Source organism: Hyperolius riggenbachi, chromosome 12, assembly GCF_040937935.1.
Source record: "Hyperolius riggenbachi isolate aHypRig1 chromosome 12, aHypRig1.pri, whole genome shotgun sequence".
NCBI classification, from domain to species: Eukaryota; Metazoa; Chordata; class Amphibia; order Anura; family Hyperoliidae; genus Hyperolius; species Hyperolius riggenbachi.
This window is the reverse complement of record NC_090657.1, coordinates 201,350,646-201,375,645: the sequence shown is the minus strand read 5'-3', so window position 1 is coordinate 201,375,645 and position 25,000 is coordinate 201,350,646. Positions and strand designations below refer to the sequence as shown.

At 48.9% G+C, this 25,000-nt stretch overlaps 1 protein-coding gene across 2 annotated transcripts in view; it reads right to left on the bottom strand.

Annotated features, from left to right (window-relative positions):
- LOC137541176 (tubulin-specific chaperone D-like) overlaps nucleotides 1-25,000 on the bottom strand; it is a 97,512-nt gene that overhangs the window by 72,022 nt on the left and 490 nt on the right. The gene's annotated exons all lie outside the window — the stretch shown is intronic.

Below are 25,000 nucleotides of genomic sequence, written 5' to 3'. Positions count from 1 at the left end.
AACACAGGTGTGGGTGAGGGGAGGCTGAAGAGATTTGGGCCAGCTTGCCCTGCTGCTAACTTTGATGCTTTCCATGCAAGTCTATGAGGAAAAGAGGGTTGGAGGCTGATTCTGTTAGGAACCAGCCAGGCTCTTGAAACTTGGTACTCAGGTAGAGGACATATTGACTCACATGCACTCCAAGTTTGTGGTCACTAGCACTCTAGAAGTAAAGATACCACACCCCCAAAAAAACTAAGCTAGGGTTGGAGGCCTTTTCTTTTAGGAACCAGACAGGCTTTTGAAACTAGAGGGCATATTGACCTACGTGCACAATGAAGTTGGGGCCACTAGCACTGCAAGAACCGAAGATACTGCACCCCAAAAATGGAACTTTGGGTTAGAGGACTTTTCTGTTGACTCTAGCAGTGGAATCAGTCCGTAGGAGGTACATGCAGCAGCAGGAGGAGTAGCGTGCGACAGCAGCAGTATTATAGCATGGCACCTAGCGGTGGTACCACAGCAAGAATAAGAACCAGGCCTAATTTCATTTGCAGGAGGTTGTGCTGTTGACGGTTGGTCTGCCATAGCACTATTCCCAGCCCCCACATGTCCTCCTCTCACCAACAGCAGGAGCTAGGAAATCACCTTCAACCCAAGCCTGGTTGATCTTGAGGAAGGCGAGTCCACAGACTGTGTGGACATACCAGAGCACTTCTCTGTGACCACGCCAATGGCCGCACTGAAACATCTCTCTGACAGCACGCTAGAAGGGGGCAGGACAATAATTCAAGGGCGTACTTTGTCAGTTTCCTTCAGTTCTCCAGCCTCTTGACCAGTACCCCATGGAGTCCATGGGGCCTCAGTGTCAAGCCCACTGAAGGACCCCATATGGTCTGCCGCCATGCGGGTCATAGGCTGGTGCTGACTAGATGAAGATGCTGCTGCTGATTACACTTCCTCTCTAGGCAGCTCTACCGTGTAGAGTTGCCTAGTCAGACAAAGCAGATTTCCTCAGCACCTGCTGCTCCTGGCTGCAGGCACTGGCTGCTGAGTTGGCTGGACAGGGGCTGGGGGGTTGGAAGGCTTCCTCCAGTCTGTGAACAAGGGCCATCTGCAACTCCTTTGTTTGATTCTCTGGGTCTCCACACTGCATAAACTGACCCAGCTTGTCCTTTAGTCGTGGGTCCAAGATTCCCACATCTGGATCACCTTGGGGTCTCTGCGCAGACAGTACAGCATGTGCACAGCCATGAGGAAGAGGTGTGCCACAGCAGACACATCATTATCCTCACCCCCCTCTGAGACAACACGCCTGTCCTCCTCTTGTTGTGCCCGCTGTCGTTGACTCTCATCCTGCACTCTCCACCCTCGCAATGCAGCTGCACTTCCCCATCAACAGCCAACTCAGGGACCCCCAACTCCTCTACCACCAAGTGCGAGTCTTCCTCCTCCTGCTCCTCCTAAGAGGTGGACTGCGCAGCTGACTGCTGATCCAGCTGTGTCAGGGCTGCCTATCCCTCTTCCAGCAGATCGAAAATTGCCCTGTCCAGCAGGCAAACCATGGGCACCCACTCGCAGAGGGATACCCGTACCCTGCTCACCATGTTGGTTCCCTGAAGGAGACAACACCAGGCACACCTGATGCATCTGCCTTCAATTCACATTTCAGATGACCTGGAGGTGTGTGGTGCCAGAGACATTCTCCTCAATGATGTAGTATCTGACAGCCCTCCTGTGCTGGCACAGCCACTCCAACATCACCAGGGTGGAGTTCCAGCGAGTTGGTACATCAATGATGAGCCTGTTTGGTGGCAAGCCCTCGCGCTGATGCAGGTCGGCCAGGATCGCTGAAGCAGTGGCGGAGCGGCAGAAATGGCAAACAATTTTCAGCACCCCTTCCAGCAGATCCTCCATCCCCAGGTAGGTGCGCATGAACCTCTGCACCACCAGGTTTAGGACGTGGGCCAAACAGGGGACGTGGGTCAGGTTTCCCCTGCTGATGGCAGCCAGCAGGTTGGCCCCATTGTCGGATACCACCAATCCGACTCTGAGGCCTCTGGGGTTCAGCCACCTCTGCTCCTGCTCCCTGTAGGCGGCCAAGACATTAGCTGCTATCAGCTTTTCCTTCCGCAAGCTGGTCATCTCCAGCAGTGCTTGGCAGTGGCGGGGCTTCACACTGCTGCGGAGGTGGGGGCATTTGGTGGGTGTGCCAGAGGAGGAAACAAGATCAAAGGAGCCTGCTACATCTCCCCTGACCCCGCAGGGTGGCACCACCCACTGGGCTGCTGCTGTGCTCAATGCTGCTGCCTCACCCCCTTCCACCAAGCTGACCCAGTGAGCCGTGAAGGACAGGCAGCAGTCTGTCCAGAACAGGCGGCTCCAAGAGTCCACGGTGACATGGACCAGGCCACCCACGGCATGATCAAGCGAACTGGCCACGTTTGCCACCAGTGACCGCTGGGGATTTGCCACTCCGGGATCCCACACTGCAGGAGTGCATGCAATGTCACTCCCCTCCTGCACAAGAGAGTATGGAAGGAGCTTGGGAGCACATGGCCCAGGCAAGCAACCCGTTCAGCATCCGGATGCACCGGTGGCCAGGAGGCAGAGCCTTGGTCACACCCGGAAAGCTCTCACTGAGCAGTCTCTGACGTTTGCCTGCACAGGATGCTGAGGAGGGAACAGTGAAGCAAGAAGAGGAGGCCACTTAGGACTGGCTGCCCTTCACCAGAGTCAATGTCAGCGGTGGGAGGAAGTCTAGGGGAAGCAGTGCGTTCATGTGCTGCTGCTGGATGAGCAGTAGGGTGCAATGCTGCTGCTGAGGGATGCACATGTTCACCAGCTCCCTTAAGCAGGCCCGTTTTAGCGCCGTGTGGCCCGTGCCGCCGCCCGGGGCGCTGTTGGGAGGTGGGCGCTGAAATGGAGGGGGGAGCCGGAGCCGCTGGGAGGGCAGCCTGACCTCTCCCTCCCTCTCCTGGGCCGCCCTCCATGCTCCCCCCTCAGATGTAGAGCGCAGCAGCAGCAGCCAGGGAGGAAGCGCTGTAAACAACATACCTCCCTGCGTTCCAAGCGCTGCTCTCTCGCCGCCGGTATCTTCCTCTCTGCCTATACGATGATGCACACGCTGGTTCCTGTTAGCCGGAACTAGTGTGTGCATCATCGTATAGGCGGCGAGGAAGAGACCGGCGGCGAGAGAGCAGCGCTTGGAACGCAGGGCGGTATGTTGTTTACAGCGCTTCCTCCCTGGCTGCTGCTGCTGCGCTCTACATCTGAGGGGGGAGCACGGAGGGCGGCCCAGGAGAGGGAGGGAGAGGGAGGGTTGCCCTCCCCACGGCTCCGGCTCCCCCCTCCATTATGGGAGACAGCTACCTACCTAACCTACCCTGGGGGGCACCTACCTAATCTAACCTACGCTGGGGGGCACCTACCTATCTAACCTACACTGGGGGGCACCTACCTAATCTAACCTACACTGGGGGGCACCTACCTAATCTAACCTACGCTGGGGGGCAGCTACCTAATCTAACCTATACTGGGGAGCAGCTACCTAATCTAACCTATACTGGGGGGCACCTACCTAATCTAACCTATACTGGGTGGAACCTACCTATCTAACCTATGCTGGGGGCAACTATTCTGGCTACCTATATTAGAGGCACCCACCTAGCTAACCTGTACTGGGGCACCTACCTAACTTATACCCGGGGCGCCTGCCTATCTAACCTATACTGGGGGCAACTATACTGGCTACCTATACCGGAGGCACCTACCTGGCTAACCTATAGCGGGGGCAACTATACTGGCTCACCCATGCCTGGCTACCTATACTGGGATACCTATTCTTGGCTACCTATACTGGGGGGACCTATACTAAGTGCAACTAGACCTGGCTAACCTATACTGCAGGCACCCATACCTTGCTTGGGGGGGGGGGGGCGCAATTTTTACACACTCGCCCTGGGTGCATTTTAGCCTAGAAACTGCACTGCCCTTAAGCCTCTGGATCCCCTCAGACTGAGTCTTGTGCTGACTCTTCAAGTGTGTCTGAAGGTTTGATGTACCCATCCTGGTGGGATTATGACCTCTGCTCAAAGTTGTTTTTTGCTCATTCAGCGTGGACACTTTGAAGTACTGCCAAATTGGGGATGTGAACACCCCCTACGGGTGGAAGGAGGTGTCTGCTGCTGTCTCCCACTGGTTGACTGGTGTTGGTGGAGGCTTAAGCAGTGGGCTGTGGCTCCTGGCTACCACGCGCTCTTCTGGCCTTGCTCCTGACTGCCATGCTGCCTCTCTCTGCCACAGCCTCCTCCTCTGAGCTGCCTTGGGAGGAGAACTGTGGTGGCACGTAGGGACGGTTCAACACCTCCGCAAACTCCACCTTCCCCTCAAACTCCTACTCCCCAAACATCTCCTCTGACTCCTCAACCACCTCTTCTGCCCCAACATCCCCTGGCTCTAGCTCCTCCACTTCCAGAGCCTCCTGGCTGACAGTCCCCACCATCTGCTCCATCTCCTACACAACAGCCCTCAACGTGCTCTCCGATGCTGGATTGAAGTGGAGTGAACTTTCGTCCAGTGAGGGCTGTGTGGCAACTGGGGTCGACGTGATCTCCATCGGGAAGCATATGCTGCTGCTCACAGGAGTGCTGGTGACAGTGGAGGTCTTTGTGGAACCAGTGGCCTGCGGCTCCGCCATCAGCTCCACAACAGACTCTGCCTGCCTCTCCTGAGTGTCCCGTCGACACTGGCCAAAGATGGGCGCAAAATGTTGCGTTTCGGCATTGCGCCTCTATGCTCCCTCCCCCAGAGCTGAGCGCCCTGTGGCTGGCGGTGGACCAGCTACAGACCTGCCAGCGGCAGCCACAATGGCGCTGCCTCTCCTGCTGCCTCTCCCCCTGCCCGACATTTAACAACACACAATATAATTTATAGAAAAGAAAAATAAAAAAATGGAGAGGGGGATACCCTGAGTGAGTGAACTACTAGTGTACTGTCTACAACAAGTAAAAATAAGTAACAGTAACTGTCCAGTCAGTCAGTCACTAACTAAACTGAACAGACTCTGGTAATGAACAGAACACTAGTGACAAGATGAGAGAGTGACAGTGAGTGACACTAAGGCTGACTGTCACACACTCACACTACAGGCAGGCAGCAGCTGCAGAATCACAGTGAGAGACAGATGCGGCTGAGTCCTGACTGTAGTACTTCTAATGCTAGTGGAGTCACACTAAATAAACTAACAGTAACACAGAAAATCAAGACATCCCTAGCCTATCTATAGGCTACTACTAGGATACCTGGCTAGCAGGATGACTGCACTGACTACCAATGGACGACTATACAGCAGTACATTATATGTTTTTTACAGGTGTAACATAGCAAAATCACGCCATTTTCACAGTAAATGAGCACTTGCTTACAGCCAAATTGCACAGAGAAGCTCAGCCTCTCACCTCACGCACGCCTAGTCAGTCACTAACTAAATAAAACTGACTCTGGTAAATGAACAGATGAAAACGCACTAGAGTTACAGAAGGAGAGTGACAGTGTGTGACACAGTAATACTGCTTGACTAGTGCCACACAATTAAAGGCAGCAGCTGCAGAGTCACAGTGAGGACTAAAGGCCCATACACACGTCGGATTTCTGTGAACGACGGGTCGTTTGAACATCCCGTCGTTCAGTCGTTCGCCCGCTAAATCGGGCGGATCGCTCAAACTCACTCTTATCAAGCGAACGACAGTCTGTACACACGCCCGACTTAGCGGGCGAACGACTGAACGACGGGACCTTCAAACGACCCGTCGTTCACGGAAATCCGACGTGTGTATGGGCCTTTAGAGAGACAGATACTGCAGTGCTGACTGACTGTAGTAGTACTAGTACTGTGCTAAATAATGCTAGTCTAACACTAAACTAACACAGTAACTGATATATAATCAAGGACTAATCCCTAACCTAACAGGCTACTAGGCTACGCTACCTAGTAGGCTAGCAGGCCTGCCCTCAGTGGCCTGCCCACAGACCTCAGCTAAGTGACTGTACACAGTATTTACACTGACGTCACTGACTATCAAATTATAACTATACAGCAATACAATATATATGTTGTACAGGTGTAAAATAGCAAAATTACAGTTTTCACATTAAATGGGCACTTGCTCACAGCCGAATAGCACAGAGAAGCTCTCAGCCTCTCATGTCTAGTCAGTCCCTAACTAAAGTGACTCGACTCTGATAAATGAACAGATGAGAACACACTAGAGCAGTGATGGCGGACCTATGACACTCATGCCCGAGGCAGCACACAGAGCTGTCTCTGAGGGCACGTGTGCTGTCTCCGCCACCACCGCTGAACGCTGTGCTTCCAGTGTTGTCCCCACCGCCGCTGCCTGAGCCCCACTCTTTCACACATAATAATAGACCTCAGAATCCTGGACAACAGTCAAGCCAGAGAGGTACACACTACCCGCGTCTAGTGTACTGCAAATGCGGAAGGGACGTCAGTCACTTCCTGCATTTTGAGTACGTTGGGCGCGGGCAGCTTGTACACTTTCTCTGGCTCTGCTGTCGCTGCGGATTTTCAGGTCTATTACTGTGACTGAAAGAGTGGGGCTCAGGCAGCGGCAGCTAGGACAGCAGCGGGAGCACAGCGAGGACCTGGAGGTCACCATGGATCTGAGGTATGTAGTGGCACCCCTGCCTCAGCCTGCACCTTGCAACCTGCTCCAACTAGCACCCTGCATCCACCCCCCAGCCAGCACCCTGCAGCCAGCTCCCTGCCCTCAGCCAGCTCCCCACCTGCCAGGCCAGCATCATTGCATCATTACCACATCACCAGGGTTGCTCAGGTAGTACTTGTTAAAACCCGCCTGGATCCGGATCCAGGTACCCAGATATTCGGATCCGATACGGATATCCGGATCCGACCTTGTGGATATCCGAGTGAATTCGGATATCCGACCAAATTACCCGCGGGTACCCGACCTATTCGGGTATCCGGATAGAAAAAACGGAAGTGCCCTTTAAATAGCTTTAAAAAGGGATTTTAGGGTAAATGATGCATGCAGCATCATGTGTTTTTTAAGGGAAACACTAATTTATTATTTGGTGGACATAAAATGAAAAAAAACATCTGTCAATTAACATCAGGACTGGGTTCCAGACAGCGGTCCTGCAGCCCACATTGTGTCCAAAGTCCAATCGCACAACTGGGACATGACAGTTTTCAGCCCAGACAACAAAAAAAATGACACCGCAATTGTGTTTTGGGTTGAATATAGGTGGTGGTATCAGCAGTAGTGGCCTGTGACACCGTGGCGGTAAGAGCCAGCGCCAGCTTCCTTCAGCCTCTTGAACTCCTCATGCTCAACAACATGTTTTTTGGCCAGATGGGTGATGAAGCTGGAGGTGCCATACTTGTAGGGTTCACAACCTCTGCTCATCTGTAGTTTGCACACATTGCATATGGCAAACTTGCTGTCCAATGAGGGCAGAGTGAAAAACCGCCAGATTGGGGAGGTGAAGATTCCCCTGCGGCCTGAATGGGATGCTGCGGCTTTTCTCCCTGTGGCGGTTGGGGGTTGAGTGGTGCGGCTGGTGGTAGCGGCAGAAGGATGTGGTGGGTCCTGCATTCCACGGCCACTGTCTGCAATGCTGATCCTCCGTGCCAAAGCCACCAACGCATCCTCCTCCTCAGAGTCAGAGCTGACATCCCCACAGGCCTGTTTCTAGGGGCCATGCAGCCGTGCGGCAGCCCTGAGCGCGCAGCAGATGGAGAAAGGGTGCTGTGACCTCTCCCTCCCTCTCCCCAGGGGACTGCAGAGTAATTAGCTCAGGGAAGCACTGTATACAGCTATGCTGACTGGCCAGGGGGGGAGAGGGGGGCAATCTTCCCCCAGGCCTCCTTTCATTCAGTGATTTAGCGCTGGTCCAGTGTCTGGTGTATTCAGGTTTGTTGTTGTAAGCAGGGCTGTGGAGTCGGAGTCGTGGAGTCTGGGCAATTTAGGGTGCCTGGAGTCGGAGTCGGGAAAAAATGCACTGACTCCGACTCCTAATGAATTTAAACTGTAATTAAAATAGAAAATATGATAAAATGTTCTATTTCTCAGATAATAGTCATCATAAATAATTTATACATAGAGTAATAGTTGTGCTTAGGCCACAAAAAATGAAATAAACCAATCAAAATCAGTTACTTGTGCTGCTTCAATAAAGCAGTCCCCGTATTTTGAAAGTCAGATATACACATCTGATTGTGACTGTATATATGATGTGTACACAGGAATCTCTTATATATACGAAATAACATCTATACTGTAAGTATAAAGCCTTTGGTTTGGTGACTACGAATTAAATGGTACCGGAGAAGGATGAAAAGAAAAGTTTTATACATACCTGGGGCTTCTTCCAGCACCCTTCAGGCTAATCAGTCCCTCGCTGTCCACCTCCACCACCTGGATCTTCTGCTATGAGTCCTGGTAATTCAGCCAGTCAGCGCAGTCCGGCCGCATGCCACTTCCACAGCCAGGAGCGTTCTGCACCTGCGCAACAGTGCTGTGCAGGTGTAGTACGCTTCCGGCGACGGAGTGTGTGCATGCGCACTACGCCAGACTGGCTCAAGTACCTGGACTCCTAGCAGAAGATCCAGTTGGCGGAGGACAGCGAGGGACTGATTAGCCTGAAGGGGGCTGGAGGAAGCCCCAGGTATGTATAAAACTTTAATTTCATCTGTCTCAGGTTTACTTTGTTACACAGTAGTACTATACTCTACATATGCACTCTCCACAGAGCTGCAGGGAATCCACTGAGAATGTTGTGCACATTGAACACAGAGGTGTTGTCTATAACCCATAAACCTTGTTCAGATTGTGCATGAAGAATGTGTAATAGAGGAAGAATTTCCTTATTCCCCTGCAGAGTACCTGCACATCACTCTTACATGTACCCACAATTACATTGCCTAGGGCCTGATAGATGTTCTTTGTTCCGGCCTGTACCTTTTACAAGTACTCTTACCAAGGACTAGTTTTAATCTATGACTAAAGGGAATAAATATGGCAGTCTCCATATCCTTCTCACTTCAGTTGTCTTTTAAAAATCCTAAGCATTGGCAGTTAAGAGACGAATTTCATGTTACATACTTTCAATCAACAAGATTGTAATATGCAAATTAGAGGAGTCGGAGTCGAAGAGTCTGAGTCGGTGGAATCCTAAACTGAGGAGTCGGAGTCGGTGGATTTTTGTACCGACTCCACAGCCTTGGTTGTAAGGCAATGTGAAACTTGAGGCTAGCTGATAAAAGTGCAATCAGAGGTCAGGCAAGCTGGTAAATATACACAGCATGATGCAGAGCTTGCCTGGAGGGTCTGTGGGTAAACAACATCTGTCTGGTCTCTCCCCATTGTTATTATGACTGCATGTGTGGATAAGGTGTTATACAAGTTGAAAAGTTTTTGATAGTCCCTAGACTCAAAGAGGGCTACTTTCTGACTTGTGTGTGAGACTGGCAGGGACAGGAGTCCTATTACAGGCAAGTAGCCTCTGTGTGATGTGCAATGCAGATAAGCTCTCTGCTCCATCGCAGGCTATTCTCAATTTCTCTCCACTCCTCCTCTCTCTGGGCTAGTGCACGCCAAAATCACAATAGCAATCGTTAGAAATTTGTGAGTGTGATTTTGTGAGGCGATTTTCAGAGCGATTTTTTTAATGAATTGCTCCAAACAATGCTACATGCAGTTTTGAAAAAATCACAACGCTGCTATGAGAACACCGTCATGAGGTAACATTAGCCAAGTACTTTTCAAATCACTGTCGATTTGAAAAACACTCAGACACACTGTTGGTGGGCACCAGCTCTCCCTCATTCACCTTTGTTTCCCTCTTCCTCTAGTGCTGACTGGCTGTGTCTTCTTGTCATACAGGAAAGCTAAGTAAAAGTGCAATCCTGGTGAGGGTTGCTTTCTGACTTGTGTGAGAGACTGGCAGAGACAGGAGTCACATTACAGGCAAGTAGCCTGTCTGATGTGGGACTGCAATGCAGATAAGCCCTCCCCCCCCCTCATGCCTGTACTTTACCTGTCACACTGTCCCTAGAGTGTTCTTTCTGTATTTCCCCCCATCTACTGGAGGCACCTACCTGGCTAATCTATACTGGGGGCAATTATCCCGGGGCACCTATGCCTGGCTACCTATACTGGGGGGACCTATAGCCCACTACCTATACTGAGTGCAAGTAGACCTAGCTAACCTATACTGCAGGCACCTATACCTGGCTCTGGCGTGGGGGGGGCGCAATTTTTACACTCTCGCCCTGGATGCATTTTAGCCTAGAAACTGCCCTGCATCCCCATCCTGTGGATGGTAGTCACGGTCCTTCATCCCATCATCAACATCATACCCCCCCTCCTCAAAACCCAGAACATCCTCCTCAAACTCCTTGCGCTAACAGCTCTGAGTTTAATCGTGGCGCCTGGAGCGAAAAGCTCGCTGAATGAGGGTAGGCTGCCCGCTGGGGTCGACACTGACATGGCAGACTTTCTGAGGGTGGAAGTAATGTTGCTCCCTGTCCTCTTGACCTCGCTGCCCCTCCCCCGGCTGCCGGTGCCAGCAGACATAGTACAACTTATACGTGATGATGTCACCAGATGATGTGGGGTACTTTTACTTTAATAAAATCGGGGTTGGACTTTAAATCAAATCAGCACAGAGTGACAGACCGCAGAGTAGAGGACAGACGGTGCACACTATCTGTCTAACTGTCACACTGACAATGCTCAGCACAGCAGCACTGCAGTAATCTGTAGTAAGCTAACACAGTACTACTCTCTCTAACAACTAACTGCAGTACTAACTAACTATATAATACAATACAATAACACAGTAATCCTATTCCCTAACCTATACTGTCCTGCTGGCCTGCACAGCACACACAGACACAAACAGGACCTAACTGAGTGAATGAAATCAAACAATTACACTAGCTAGCTAAAAAAAACAATAGAACAATAGTGTAGTGAAGGTGTTTAGCACTCAAAGCTTTAGGTTTATCACTGTATACATGCAGCACTTGCTAAGCCAACAGCACTGGAGCAAGTCTGTCAGTGACCAGCCAGCCAGCCACACAAGCAAGGATGATCTGTCTCATCATGCCAGCCCTCCTTATTACACAGGGGGGCTGGCCAGAGTTTCCCTCTGTGATTGGTTGCTAGGGCTTCTGCTGGGATCTTCTGATTGGCTGGGAGCCCTCTGATTGGTTCAATGACATCATCTCCCTTGTTACAGTACCTGGATCCGGATATCCACCGGATATCCGCGGGTATCCATGGGTATCCGGATTATGCGGCCAGATACCCACATAGAGCTATCCGGATCCGGCCCCAGGTATCCGGAATCCGGATCCGACCGGATAGCGGAAAAATGGTCAGATACCCGGGTACCCGGATCCGGATGAGCATCCCTGCACATCACCGACAGCCAGGCTGGGCAGTCCAGCATCATGTGTGGGGGAAATTGCTGCATTTTATATATGAGGGTAATTTTTGCATTTCATACATGGGGCGATTGCTGAATTTTAAATGTAGAGTGGCCTTTAACCATTTCAGCTGCCCGGACGTGATCCTTATGTCCAAGCGGCTGCTCTGCTGCGGTGCCAAGCTTCGGCGCGGTCACGCGCGTGCCCCCGTGCTGTCCCCCGGTAGCCCTGGGATCAGTGAACGGGAACATGGTTCCCGATCACCGATCCACATCCCCAGCTGAAAAACCGAAGCTCTCTTACTAGAGGCTTCAGTCTTTCTGCAAAAAAAAAAGTTTTCCTGTCGTCCTTGTGCTTCCAGTGATTGAGAAACACATGGCGAAACAAATAAACTCAAGGTGGCCATCTTGTGGCCAAATAGTAAAACTACATCTACATACATTTTACATTAAAATGTACGCATATAATAACATTAAAAATTAACTGTTTATTTCTCACACCAAAATATTACCCAAATAAAAGTTTTGATGGAAAAAAAAATTACAATAAAAAAGAACAAATAGTTACCTAAGGGTCTGAACTTTTTAAATATGCATGTGAAGGGTGTATACTATGAAAATTTTTTAAATTATAAGCTTGTAAATAGTGATGGATGCAAACCGGAAAAAATGCACCTTTATTTCCAAATAAAATATTGGCGCCATACATTGTGATAGGGACAAAATTTAAATCGTGTCATAACCGAGACAAACAGGCAAATAAAATACATATGTTTTAATAATGGTAGCGTGGATTATTTTAAAGCTATAATGGATGAAAACTGAGAAATAATGAATTTGTTTTCATTTTTTTCTTACTAATCCTGTTAAAATGCATTTATAAAAAAATAATTCTTAGCAAAATGTACCACCCAAAGAAAGCCTAATTAGTGGTGGAAAAAAAACAAGATATGGATCAATAAATTGTGTTAAGTAGTGATAAAGTTATTAGCGAATGAATGGGAGGTGAAAATTGCTCTGATGCATAAGGTGAAAAATCCCCACGGGCTGAAATGGTTAATGTACGAGTTTTTTTTGTTTTTGTTTTTTTATAACTAAAACCACAGTATTCTGTACAAATTGCCATGTTGGCACATTGTGATCAGTAAGTGGATTTGGGGTCACAGTTTGGGCATTCGGCAACTGAAATGTTCGCCACCACTGGCCTATAGCATGGTCCATAAAGACAGGGATGACTGGCCTGCATGGAGCCCTGATCTTAACCCCCCAGAGAGCAGCTTTGGGATGAATTGGTGACTCTGAACCTTGCCTTCTTATCCAACATCAATGTCTGTGCATTAAATGATTGTTGTTATAATTAAAATATAAAAACCTTTGGATAAAGAATGGGGTGGTATTAAAGTTCACTTGTGTGTAAAGGCAGTCAACAGCTTAACACATCGTGGTGATAATAAGGTATTTTTCTTTTGCGGTCAATTCTCTATAATTAGAGACTGCTGCATGTGAAACTTGCAGTAATTTTTTTTTTCTAGGTACCATCGAAGTCCTCAACCTATTAGAAGTTCCAAGAGTCATTGCAGCTGATTGCAGGCTAGGATAACTGTTTCACCAATTGTGGCCACTAGATGCCAATATTGCACTTTTTTCCCCCTAAGTTAGCTGCAATACCACCTGTGGCCACCAGGGAGTGAATTGAGTATCTTCCTAATTAGAGAATAATCCGGGATACTAAGTCCTTCATGGCCAGAGGTGGCACTATGGAGCATGTATTCTGGTCCATGTTTCCCCGCTTTGGGAGGCTGTATCTCTGAGTCCCTTTAACTCAGAGACCCCAAATTTCAGGTGTGTGTAGCAGAGGATCATGGACATAATCGGGGGCACGCTAGCCCCCCAAGAACCAGAGATACCGCACCCCAAAAAAGGACGTTTGGGTTTGCCGCGCCTTTTCTGTTAGGAAACTCACAGGCTGTTGACATTTAAAATGTATGTAGAAGGCATATTGACCTTCTTGCACTCCAACTTTGGGGTCACTGGCATCCCCAGAGCCAGAGATATGCCCTCCACATTTTATTGAATTCCGTGCCTGCTTGCCTCCTCTTCGGAAGGCCATGTCTCAGGGGCCCTTTGCTCGAGTGACCCAAAATTTCAGGTGTGGGGATTAGAGTTTGGGGGCTATATGTAGGTACAGGTGGGGTCACACTAGCCCCCCCCCCCCTGGAATTGGAGATAATGCACCCCAAAAATTGAAAAAAAATTGTTCAAGTTTGTGCATTCACTGCTTTTGAACCCCAGGGCTCAGAGCTTAGCTTTTGATGCCAGTGCCTAGCTGTTCTACATGCACTCCAAATTTGGGGTTTCTGACTCACCTGGCCAGAGCCAGAGATATTGGGTTCCAAACAAGGTCCAAAACCATGTACTTTTTCAAAACAACCCAAAACAATTTTTGGGCTCTAGCTCAGGCGCACTTGGGGCTAGGGGCACCAAACATGGCACGTGTCTTCACCAGGTAAGGGACCACCTGCATGCCAAGCTTAGGGCCCCTGGCCTGCAGAGTTCGGCATTGGGCCTCAATGTCCATTTTTGGGTGGGCAGGGCACTTTCAGTAACTTCCGTTCTGTTGGCGCCAGCGGGCCCTGCATTTCTGTGTGGGGCCCTTGGGGTCCCCAGAGAGTACACCGCAAATTTGGTATTTCTGGGCCTTGTGGTTTGACAGATATGGCCATTTTTTCTTGTGAAATGCTGAATGTGCCTTTGTCAGAATTCAGCCATAGCTTTTCTCACCTGGCGAGGCTTCCAAAAGTCTGAGGCATGCAAGTTTTTTCTAGAATGTTCCCCACCTCTGGAGCAATGAGCGTGGCGATTTGTAGGGTGCTGCGATGTGAAAAATGCCTTCAGATAACCCTTAGCTGGTTGCATTAGTCTCAATGGCAACGACACAGGGTGTGTCCCTCCAAGGAAATGGTGAGGCCAGTCTTCTGAGAACGGGCACATTAAGCCTTATGTGGCATTCTGAAACCTTCTCAGATGCTGTATGAAAGTTTTCTGGCATCGGGGACTGGTCCTCTTTCTTCCTTTGTCAGAATTCAGCCAGAATTCTTGCGTGGTGAAGTCTCCGAAAGTGCAAGCCATGCATGCTGTAACTGCAAAGCCGGATGCAGGGGCCACCTTATGTTGCTGCTCTGTCTCCCCCTTGCTTCACCTGTAGATAATCAGCCACCCCTGTAGCCGTAGCAGCCACTGAATAACAGCTGCCACTATGCCAGCAGCAGTAATAGCCACTGAATAGTTGCTGCCACTATGCCATCCACAGTAACAGCCACTGAATAGTTGCTGCCACTATGCCAGCAGCAGTAACAGCCACTGATTAGCAGCTGCCACTATGCCAGCAGCAGTAACAGCCTCTGATTAGCAGCTGCCACTATGCCAGCAGCAGTAATAGCCACTGAATAGCAGCTGCCACTATGCCATCTGCAGTAACAGCCACTGAATAGTTGCTGCCACAATGCCAGCAGCAGTAACAGCCACTGATTAGCAGCTGCCACTATGCTAACTGCACACAGTATATGGGTTATTTGCAGTGGAAATGTTTTATTTGACAAAATGTCACAGGCATAGTGTCCCTAACAGCAATCAGCAATAACTGTGTTTAATATCGCTAGCTCGCCCCCTAGCACTCTCAAGAGCGGCAATATGGCCCTTGGATTAAAAACTCTGGCCACCTCTGCTCTAGATAGTCCAAAGGTTTCCCCAATCCTCCTGCAAAGCCTCTGGTTGCAGAGCTGCTGCTGTGTACAACTGCATCCTTACTAGGGGTGCGCAAATGTGCTCTGTGCCTGCCTAATAGCTAAAGCCACTTGTGCATGTCGTTTGTCACTAGTCTACTTGAGGTGACTTTCCCTATAAGGTTCCCCGTTGGGTCACCTTAATAGACTAGCATCCAGCTTTTCCCTCTGTGCATGAGGAGCTTTGTTGTACTGGGTATGCTTGGAGAAGACTCGCACATGTTTAGTACAGATTGACACAGGAGTGCGATCAGAAGGGCGGTTCACGCTTGGAACGCAAATATCGATTTTGCATTGCGATTTTACCGCAGTTTCATTTGGATTCAGAGAGAATCACAATTAGTGTTGCGCGAACAGTGTTCGACACTGTTCGGGTTCTGCAGAACATCACCCTGTTCGGGTGATGTTCGAGTTCGGCCGAACACCTGGTGGTGTTCGGCCAAACTGTTCGGGTTCGCCCGAACGGCTCAATGCCTGGCCGAACAGGGCCCCTGTTCGGCCGAATACGCCCCCCCTATGGGGTCGCAGGCATAAGGGGGGAGCATGCCCCGATCGCGAAGGGGGGGGGTCGGAAATTCCCCCCACCCCCTCCGCTAGCGCTCCCCCCTCTGCCCGCTTCCCCATACAAAAGTTTAAGGAAAGTAAAATAGTGGTGGTAGTGGCTGGCAGTGGCACTGTGAAGTGAGTGAGGAGGAGGAGTCCGGAGAGTGACGCGTTGAGGGAGGCCGGGCAGCGGGCGGTTCAGCGGTAGTACCCTTGTGGTACTTCCGCCCTTTCTCTGACCTCACGTCCTCGCCCGTGCCTCTTACTGTCTGTCGGCTGCTGACTCTATATTTAAAGCTGGAGGGGAGCGCAGATCGGGGGACCCAGGCGAAGGAGGGGGGGTCCGACCCCCCTCCCCACCGCTAGGCCCAATACTCCCGTCCTGCCAGCTACCCCTCCAGCTCGGCGGCCGGCCCCTCCGCACCCACGGACGGGCGAATGCTGCCCCTAGAACTTTGCCGCCTGAGGCAAAAGTTTCACCCCGCCTCATGAGCGGGCCGGCCCTGAGTGCACACCAAGAGCGCTTCTGAGCGCTTTACAAAATGCCAGCGCTTTGAAAAGTGCTTGGCTAATGTATTTGAGTTGTTCATTCGTTGATCTCAACCCCATAACCCCCCACCCCCCCGCAATGATCGGCTGCTTCTATGAGAAGCGTTATCATTGTGGAAAAAAAACTGTTTCCCAGCCTCCCTGAACTTCCTGCAAGCGTACTTCCTATGCTTGCAGGATGCATTTACAAAAAACTACTGTGGCTATCTTGTGGCCAAAAAGTAAACCTACATCCAAAAACATTTTTCATATACAAATACATTATTTTACAATATAGATTAACTCATTAACTCCCACACACCCCAATAGTTAACAATTAACATAAATAGTTACTTTAGGGGCTGAAATCTTTAAATATTTATATCAAGAGGGTATAACACTGTTACTTTATAAATTATGGGCTTGTAATTAGGGATGGACGCAAAACTTAAAAAAATGCGCCTTTATTTGCAAATAAAATATTGGCGCCACACATTGTGATAGAGACATAATTTAAATGGTGTAATAACCGGGACAAATGGGCAAATACGTTACATGGATTTTAATGACAGTAGCATGCATTAATTAAAAACTATGATGGCCGAAAACTGTAAAATAATGATTTTTTTCCCAAATGTTTTCCTATTTTCCCATTAAAACACATTTAGAATAAAATAATTCTTGGCATTATGTCCCACCTAAAGAAGCTTAATTGGTGGCAAAAAAACAAGATATAGTTCATTTCATTGTGATAAGTAATGATAAGGTTATAGGCGAATGAATGTAAGGAGCGCTGAAAGGTGAAAATTGCTCAGATGCTGAAGGGGTAAAAGCCCTCAGTTGTGAAGCGGTTAAGTATAAGAAAGTGGAAAATCATTCTGAAAAGCGCTAGATCAGCGCGATTTTCCAAGCGTTTTTGTTACAGAAGCTGTCCAGTTACAGCTCTACTGTAACAAAGAAAAAAATCAAAAACGCTACACCAAACTGCTCCAAAAACCGCTAGGCATGATTAGAAAATCACTAGGCACATGCCTAGAATCACCTAGAAAAATCACTTCAAAAAGCACTGAGCGTTTGTGATTACGCTAGCGCTTTTTGGTGTGCACTGGCCCTTATATACAACCTTTATGGTCCCTGGTAGATTGCACAGATTGGATAAGACAAACTCCCCACCTTGCTTTAGGAGCTGTTCCTCTTCTGGTATCCTACTCCATATATGGTGGTCATGCACATTTTGGTTTGAAGTATGTTCTTTAATTTGTTAAGTACTCATGACTAAATCGGTCAGATTCCAAATTTCTACTGTGAGGACGTAGGCCTAATACCTGAGCTAGTGCATTTTATTGCAGTAGCATCAAAACACCAAATTGCCTGTCAATGGCTTAAGGGTGTGTACACACATACAATTTTGATTGGCCAATATTAACTCCTCCATGTAGTATGAGAGCTTACCTACACTATCTGTCTAGCATACTCTAAATCTGGTGACCTTCATGTAATGAATGATACGGAAGTCGAGACAATTATCGATTCTGTATTGTTCTGCAAGCAGAGCAGAATGTCAGTTCTGTTTTAAATGTACAGCAGATGTCTTTTTTTTTTTCTTCACTCTGACTTAAAGTGGATCCGAGATTAACTTTTACTCATGAGTCATTGCATAATTGTGTTCCTTTCCTATTGTTTATAGGGCATTCCTCAAGCCAAATACTTTTTTGTTTTTGTTTTAATACTCTAATTCCCTATAAACTAAAAAAGAGTTAAATATCAGGTATGTAAGTGGCTGACTCAGACAGGAAGTGACTACAGTGTGACCCTCACTGATAAGAAATTCACCTTTGTATCTCTTTCTTGCTCTCAGAATCAATTTTCTGCTAGGAAAGTGTTTTATAGTTAGAATTTCAGTGAGGGTCGCACTGTAGTCACTTTCTGTTTAAGTCAACACTGAGTCAGCCACTTACATACCTGATATTTAACTCTTTCAGGCAGAGAAAGAAAAAAAGGAACACAGTATAGTTATTTGTGTGCCAGGCACTGTACATACACATGTCTATTTCATCATGTCACATGTCACTTCAGGTATCCTATAAAACAAAACATATAAACACCTATAAATATACATGTGCAGTGAGGTCTACAGCTATCGCCCTATAAGTCAACTTTGGTGAACAGCTGATTTGTAAGTATCTCCTCATATCTGGCCCCATAGGGGTTACTAATAGGTGTATACACCTTCACAGAAGGTAACTGGGGTGTAGAAATGAAAGTGGGTGCATAGAGCATAAATGAAAATAGGGTGCCACTTAAGAAATGTTTCACCCCTATAGCGGGGTGTCATCAGGAGAATATAGTGCACATACAATATTTACATAATACAAAACCCCCCAACCAATTATCAAAGTTTACCCCAGCAATAGCCCAAGTCAGAGCTAATCGAGTGGCCATTTAACCACTTCCCAACTGAGGGGTTTTACCCCCTGACCACCAGAGCAATTTTCACCTTTCAGCGTTCCTTCCATTCATTCGTCTATAACTTTATCATTACTTATCGCAATGAAATGAACTATATCTTGTTTTTTTCGCCACCAATTAGGCTTTCTTTAGGTGGGACATTATGCCAAGAATTATTTTATTCTAAATGTGTTTTAATGGGAAAATAGGAAAAAACGTGGGAAAAAATGATTGTTTTTCAGTTTTTGGCCTTTATAGTTTTTAAATAATGCATGCTACTGTGATTAAAACCCATGAAATGTATTTGCCCTTTTGTCTCGGTTATAAAACCATTTAAATTATGTCCCTATCACAATGTTTGGCGCCAATATTTTAATTGGAAATGAAGGTGCATATTTTTCAGTTTTGCGTCCATCCCTAATTACAAGCCCATAGTTTATAAAGTAACAGTGTTATACCCTCTTGACATAAATATTTAAAAAGTTCAGTCCCTAAGGTAACTATTTATGTATTTTTTTTTTAATTGTAATTTTTTTTTTTTAAATTACAAGACAAAAAATTTGGGCAGTGTGGGAGGTAAAGGGTTAATTTTGTGTGTTAAACTAATTTATTTCTATGTGAAAAATGCTTTGGATGTAGTTTTACTATTTGGCCACAAGATGGCCACAGTAACATTTTGTTTATGCGACCTGCAAGCGTCCGGAAGGACGCTTGCAGGAAGTAGAAAGAGGCTGAGAACTTTTTTTCCCCCACAATGGTCGCGCTGCTCAGCCGAGCGGCAGCGGATCATTGCGGGGCTGAGATCAACAAACGGGAATGGATTTTCCCATTCATTTATCTCCGGGCGAGCGGGCGGCGGCGTGTTTACTAGCGGCGGGCGGCGTGTTTACGAGCGGGAGCGCGGATAGCGGCGGGAGCGCGGAAAGTACGTATTTCTCCGTCCCTGGGGGTTAAAGGATGGAAAAAGGGACGGAGAAATACGTACGCGCGGGGGTAAAGTGGTTAAAGGACTTATGAGGCGAAATTACTAAAAAAAGTTAATCACTTGCCTCACCTTTTAAGGCACGGAGGACGCCGTCCGTGCCCTCCGTGCCGATCCACCGGGTCCCCCGCTCATTAGCCCTTAGGGCCGGCTACCGACCCCACGTCCCGGGTTGGGCTCTCTTGTCTCTCGTAAAATGGCCGCTTCCTCTGGCCGCGGCTGCGCAGTCCGCCTGGCCACGAGTGTGGCTGCGCAGCTCTAGGGCCAACCCCCCGATCCACGCTACGTAGCCTTAAAAGGTGAGGCAGGTGATTAACTTTTTTTAGTAATTTCGCCTCGTAAGTCCTTTAACCTCCTTGGCGGTCTAAAAAATCCGGCAAGGAGGCAGCGCCGCACATTTTTTTAATTTTTTTTTTTTAAATCATGTAGCGAGCCAAGGGCTCGCTACATGATAGCCGCTAAGCGGCGGCATCCCCCCACCCACTCCGATCGCCTTCGGCGATCAGAGTATGCAGGGAATCCCGTTGAGAACGGGATTTCCTGCAGGGCTTCCCCGGTCGCCATGGCGACGGGGCGGGATGACGTCACCGACGTCATGGACGTCGGGACGTCATAGGGAATCCCGATCCGCCCCTCAACGCTGCCTGGCACTGATTGGCCAGGCAGCGCAGGGCTCTGGGGCGGGGGGGAGCGACTCGGCGCGGCGGATTGCGGCGGATCGGCGGCGAGCGGCGGCGATCGGAAGTTACAAGCAGCTAGCAAAGTGCTAGCTGCTTGTAACAAAAAAAAAATTATGCAAATCGGCCCAGCGGGGCCTGAGATATCCTCCTGCGCAGGTTACCCCGAGCTGAGCTCGGGATAACTGGCAAGGAGGTTAAATAGGACATGTCTCCCCTGCCAAGTGCCAATCAGGTCACACCTCCTCATATAGTATATCCATGTTATCTGTATCAGTGAAAGGTCTCCTGATATCCTTTTATTAGGCCCAGTGCACACCGAGCGGTTTTTGGAGCGATCCGCCGGCCGCATCCGCCTCTAAAAACGCTTGTCTAATGTATTGCAATGGGATGGTGCACACCGGCGGTTTGCGGTTTTTGCCAAGCCGCAAACGTGCCTCCTGCTGCGCGTTTGCGGTTTTCGGAAGCGTTTCGTCCTCAATGTAAAGTATAGGAAAAACGCAAACCGCTCTGAAAAACGCTAGTTCAGAGCGGTTTGCCAGGCATTTTTGTTACAGTAGCTGTTCAGTAACAGCTTTTACTGTAACAATATGTGTAATCTGCTACACAAAAACGCACGCAAAACCGCTAGGTATGTTTAGAAAACCTATCTAAACATACCTAGAATCGCTCTGAAATCAGCTCCCAAAACCGCTAGCGTATTGCGGATCTGCTAGCGGTTTTGGTGTGCACTGGGCCTTAGAGAGCCGTACCTCTGCCCCTGCATACAATAGGCACATCACCTTCATCACTTCTGTGTATTTCAAACACCAACGTGTGTTAAACTAATTTATTTCTATGTGAAAAATGCTTTGGATGTAGTTTTACTATTTGGCCACAAGATGGCCACAGTAACATTTTGTTTATGCGACCTGCAAGCGTCCGGAAGGACGCTTGCAGGAAGTAGAAAGAGGCTGAGAACTTTTTTTCCCCCACAATGGTCGCGCTGCTCAGCCGAGCGGCAGCGGATCATTGCGGGGCTGAGATCAACAAACGGGAATGGATTTTCCCATTCATTTATCTCCGGGCGAGCGGGCGGCGGCGTGTTTACTAGCGGCGGGCGGCGTGTTTACGAGCGGGAGCGCGGATAGCGGCGGGAGCGCGGAAAGTACGTATTTCTCCGTCCCTGGGGGTTAAAGGATGGAAAAAGGGACGGAGAAATACGTACGCGCGGGGGTAAAGTGGTTAAAGGACTTATGAGGCGAAATTACTAAAAAAAGTTAATCACTTGCCTCACCTTTTAAGGCACGGAGGACGCCGTCCGTGCCCTCCGTGCCGATCCACCGGGTCCCCCGCTCATTAGCCCTTAGGGCCGGCTACCGACCCCACGTCCCGGGTTGGGCTCTCTTGTCTCTCGTAAAATGGCCGCTTCCTCTGGCCGCGGCTGCGCAGTCCGCCTGGCCACGAGTGTGGCTGCGCAGCTCTAGGGCCAACCCCCCGATCCACGCTACGTAGCCTTAAAAGGTGAGGCAGGTGATTAACTTTTTTTAGTAATTTCGCCTCGTAAGTCCTTTAACCTCCTTGGCGGTCTAAAAAATCCGGCAAGGAGGCAGCGCCGCACATTTTTTTAATTTTTTTTTTTTAAATCATGTAGCGAGCCAAGGGCTCGCTACATGATAGCCGCTAAGCGGCGGCATCCCCCCACCCACTCCGATCGCCTTCGGCGATCAGAGTATGCAGGGAATCCCGTTGAGAACGGGATTTCCTGCAGGGCTTCCCCGGTCGCCATGGCGACGGGGCGGGATGACGTCACCGACGTCATGGACGTCGGGACGTCATAGGGAATCCCGATCCGCCCCTCAACGCTGCCTGGCACTGATTGGCCAGGCAGCGCAGGGCTCTGGGGCGGGGGGGAGCGACTCGGCGCGGCGGATTGCGGCGGATCGGCGGCGAGCGGCGGCGATCGGAAGTTACAAGCAGCTAGCAAAGTGCTAGCTGCTTGTAACAAAAAAAAAATTATGCAAATCGGCCCAGCGGGGCCTGAGATATCCTCCTGCGCAGGTTACCCCGAGCTGAGCTCGGGATAACTGGCAAGGAGGTTAAATAGGACATGTCTCCCCTGCCAAGTGCCAATCAGGTCACACCTCCTCATATAGTATATCCATGTTATCTGTATCAGTGAAAGGTCTCCTGATATCCTTTTATTAGGCCCAGTGCACACCGAGCGGTTTTTGGAGCGATCCGCCGGCCGCATCCGCCTCTAAAAACGCTTGTCTAATGTATTGCAATGGGATGGTGCACACCGGCGGTTTGCGGTTTTTGCCAAGCCGCAAACGTGCCTCCTGCTGCGCGTTTGCGGTTTTCGGAAGCGTTTCGTCCTCAATGTAAAGTATAGGAAAAACGCAAACCGCTCTGAAAAACGCTAGTTCAGAGCGGTTTGCCAGGCATTTTTGTTACAGTAGCTGTTCAGTAACAGCTTTTACTGTAACAATATGTGTAATCTGCTACACAAAAACGCACGCAAAACCGCTAGGTATGTTTAGAAAACCTATCTAAACATACCTAGAATCGCTCTGAAATCAGCTCCCAAAACCGCTAGCGTATTGCGGATCTGCTAGCGGTTTTGGTGTGCACTGGGCCTTAGAGAGCCGTACCTCTGCCCCTGCATACAATAGGCACATCACCTTCATCACTTCTGTGTATTTCAAACACCATGCAGGGTAGCGGCGTCACATCTTCTGATGTCAATTCCTTGTTTCGCGTATGGCAACCATTTGGACGCTACATCCCCGCATGAGATCACCGCCTACTCAGCGAATGTCACTTCCTGATTACACGTGCAGCAACCACCTCCATGCAGTATAAGAGCTCACCTACACAATCTGCTCATAGTATTCAATGTCTGTTGACAATCCTACTACATTGAGGTGGTAAAATTGGTCAGTGATTGGCCAACCATCATTAAAGTGTGTACTAGGTACTGTATAAGTCTGACCTGAGCTTTTGGGGGTTTCTCTCTGAGGTCAATGCAATATTAAAAAATGGCTCACAGGCAATTGTCAGAGTTTCCTGCAGACACAAGGCAAAACATTCTCTACATTGTTAGCCTCTGTGCATGCTAAGGCCTAGATTATCCTGTCACATCCACCAAATGCTTGCGTTTCCACCTGAGCAGAAACCGCCGCGAATCCACAGAGTTTCCCTGCAGGCGAATAGTGCGGGGAAACTCTGCCATAGGGTGCAATGGTAATTCCGGCCAAATCGCTACCGCTAGCGATTCGGCTGGCTTTTCCATCCAAATTGGCGCGGGATGTTGCGGATCCCATAGCCGTGCATTGCATGCCTGATGGGATTCATCTGCTTTCCCCGCAGACCCGGAAGAGCCGTCTCGTGTCTCGCAGACGCGCGCCGCTCAAGTGGAATCGTGCCCTCAGAGGACCCAAATTGGTTCTATATGACCTGTTGGTGGAATGTGTCAAACAAAAGTGGTTTGTACTGATGTTGAGTGTCATATAAGGGGTAACATTTCATTAAACACAGCTTTTAGATTGGCCTGCCATGAGCATAGCAGCCCACTCCAAATATCAGATATACCACAAGTATTTCCAACACACATTACAGGCACCCCACTTGAGCCTGGGACACAGGAGCTGTGATGCCTTGTCTATGGGCTACAAGGTCTTCACTCAGAGGGGTTGATATCAGGATTTCTCAGCATTACTGTCAGAGCTCTTACCTCTATCACCTTCTCCTAACCATATGTGCTTGTCCATCATATTTCACAAATCAATAAAGAGTCCTCAGGACTAGAACTAAGGTATCTATCACACTGCTGTATTATCTCCCGATTACTAATGCCCTGGGCCGCTTCACTAAATGGATGTCAGTTCTGAGGTTTTATCTCTGACTTATTCAGCCCATGACTGGTACAGTGATACATGAATTTAAGTCCCTCTAGATGAAAATGGCTTTATTTCTTGGATATTTGCTTCTCTGGATATGCTGTTAGATTTGAAGTGTAGATGTGAAGTATGATGGACGAAGAGGTCTCTGTATGACCAGAGCTGGTGGCTCAGGTAGTTGGAGGTCAGACCTGCTATACTGGAGACCTGAGTTCAATCCCCTTACTGGGCAAGTTAAACTTAGAGGAAATAATGTACATTATTAGGTGTGTTTCCTAGGGAGGAGAGATTAGGAGCAGGGGGGGCAAAAAAAAAAAAAAAAAAAAAAAAAAAAAAGGTTGGGGGAAATTTTTACTAAGTATGAAAGTGGGCTGTCCTGAGCAAGACAGCCTACTCCAAATATTGTCAGATGGATAGACCACATAGACATGGGGTAAGGGGGAAGAGGCCCCAAGCTATCCGGTGTCATTGACTTATGTTACAGGCACCCCTCTCGTACCTGGGACTCAGGAGCTGTGGTGGCTTGTCCATGGGCCACAAGGTCTTCACTCAGAGGGGTTGATCTCAGGCATCTCAGCAGAGCTGTCAGAGTCCAGGATTGAACTCAGGTTTCTCAGCACTGCTGTCAGAGACCCTTACCTCTGAGCTATCTCCTTCTCCTGACTATATGTGCTCGTCCATCATATTTCACAAGTAGAACAG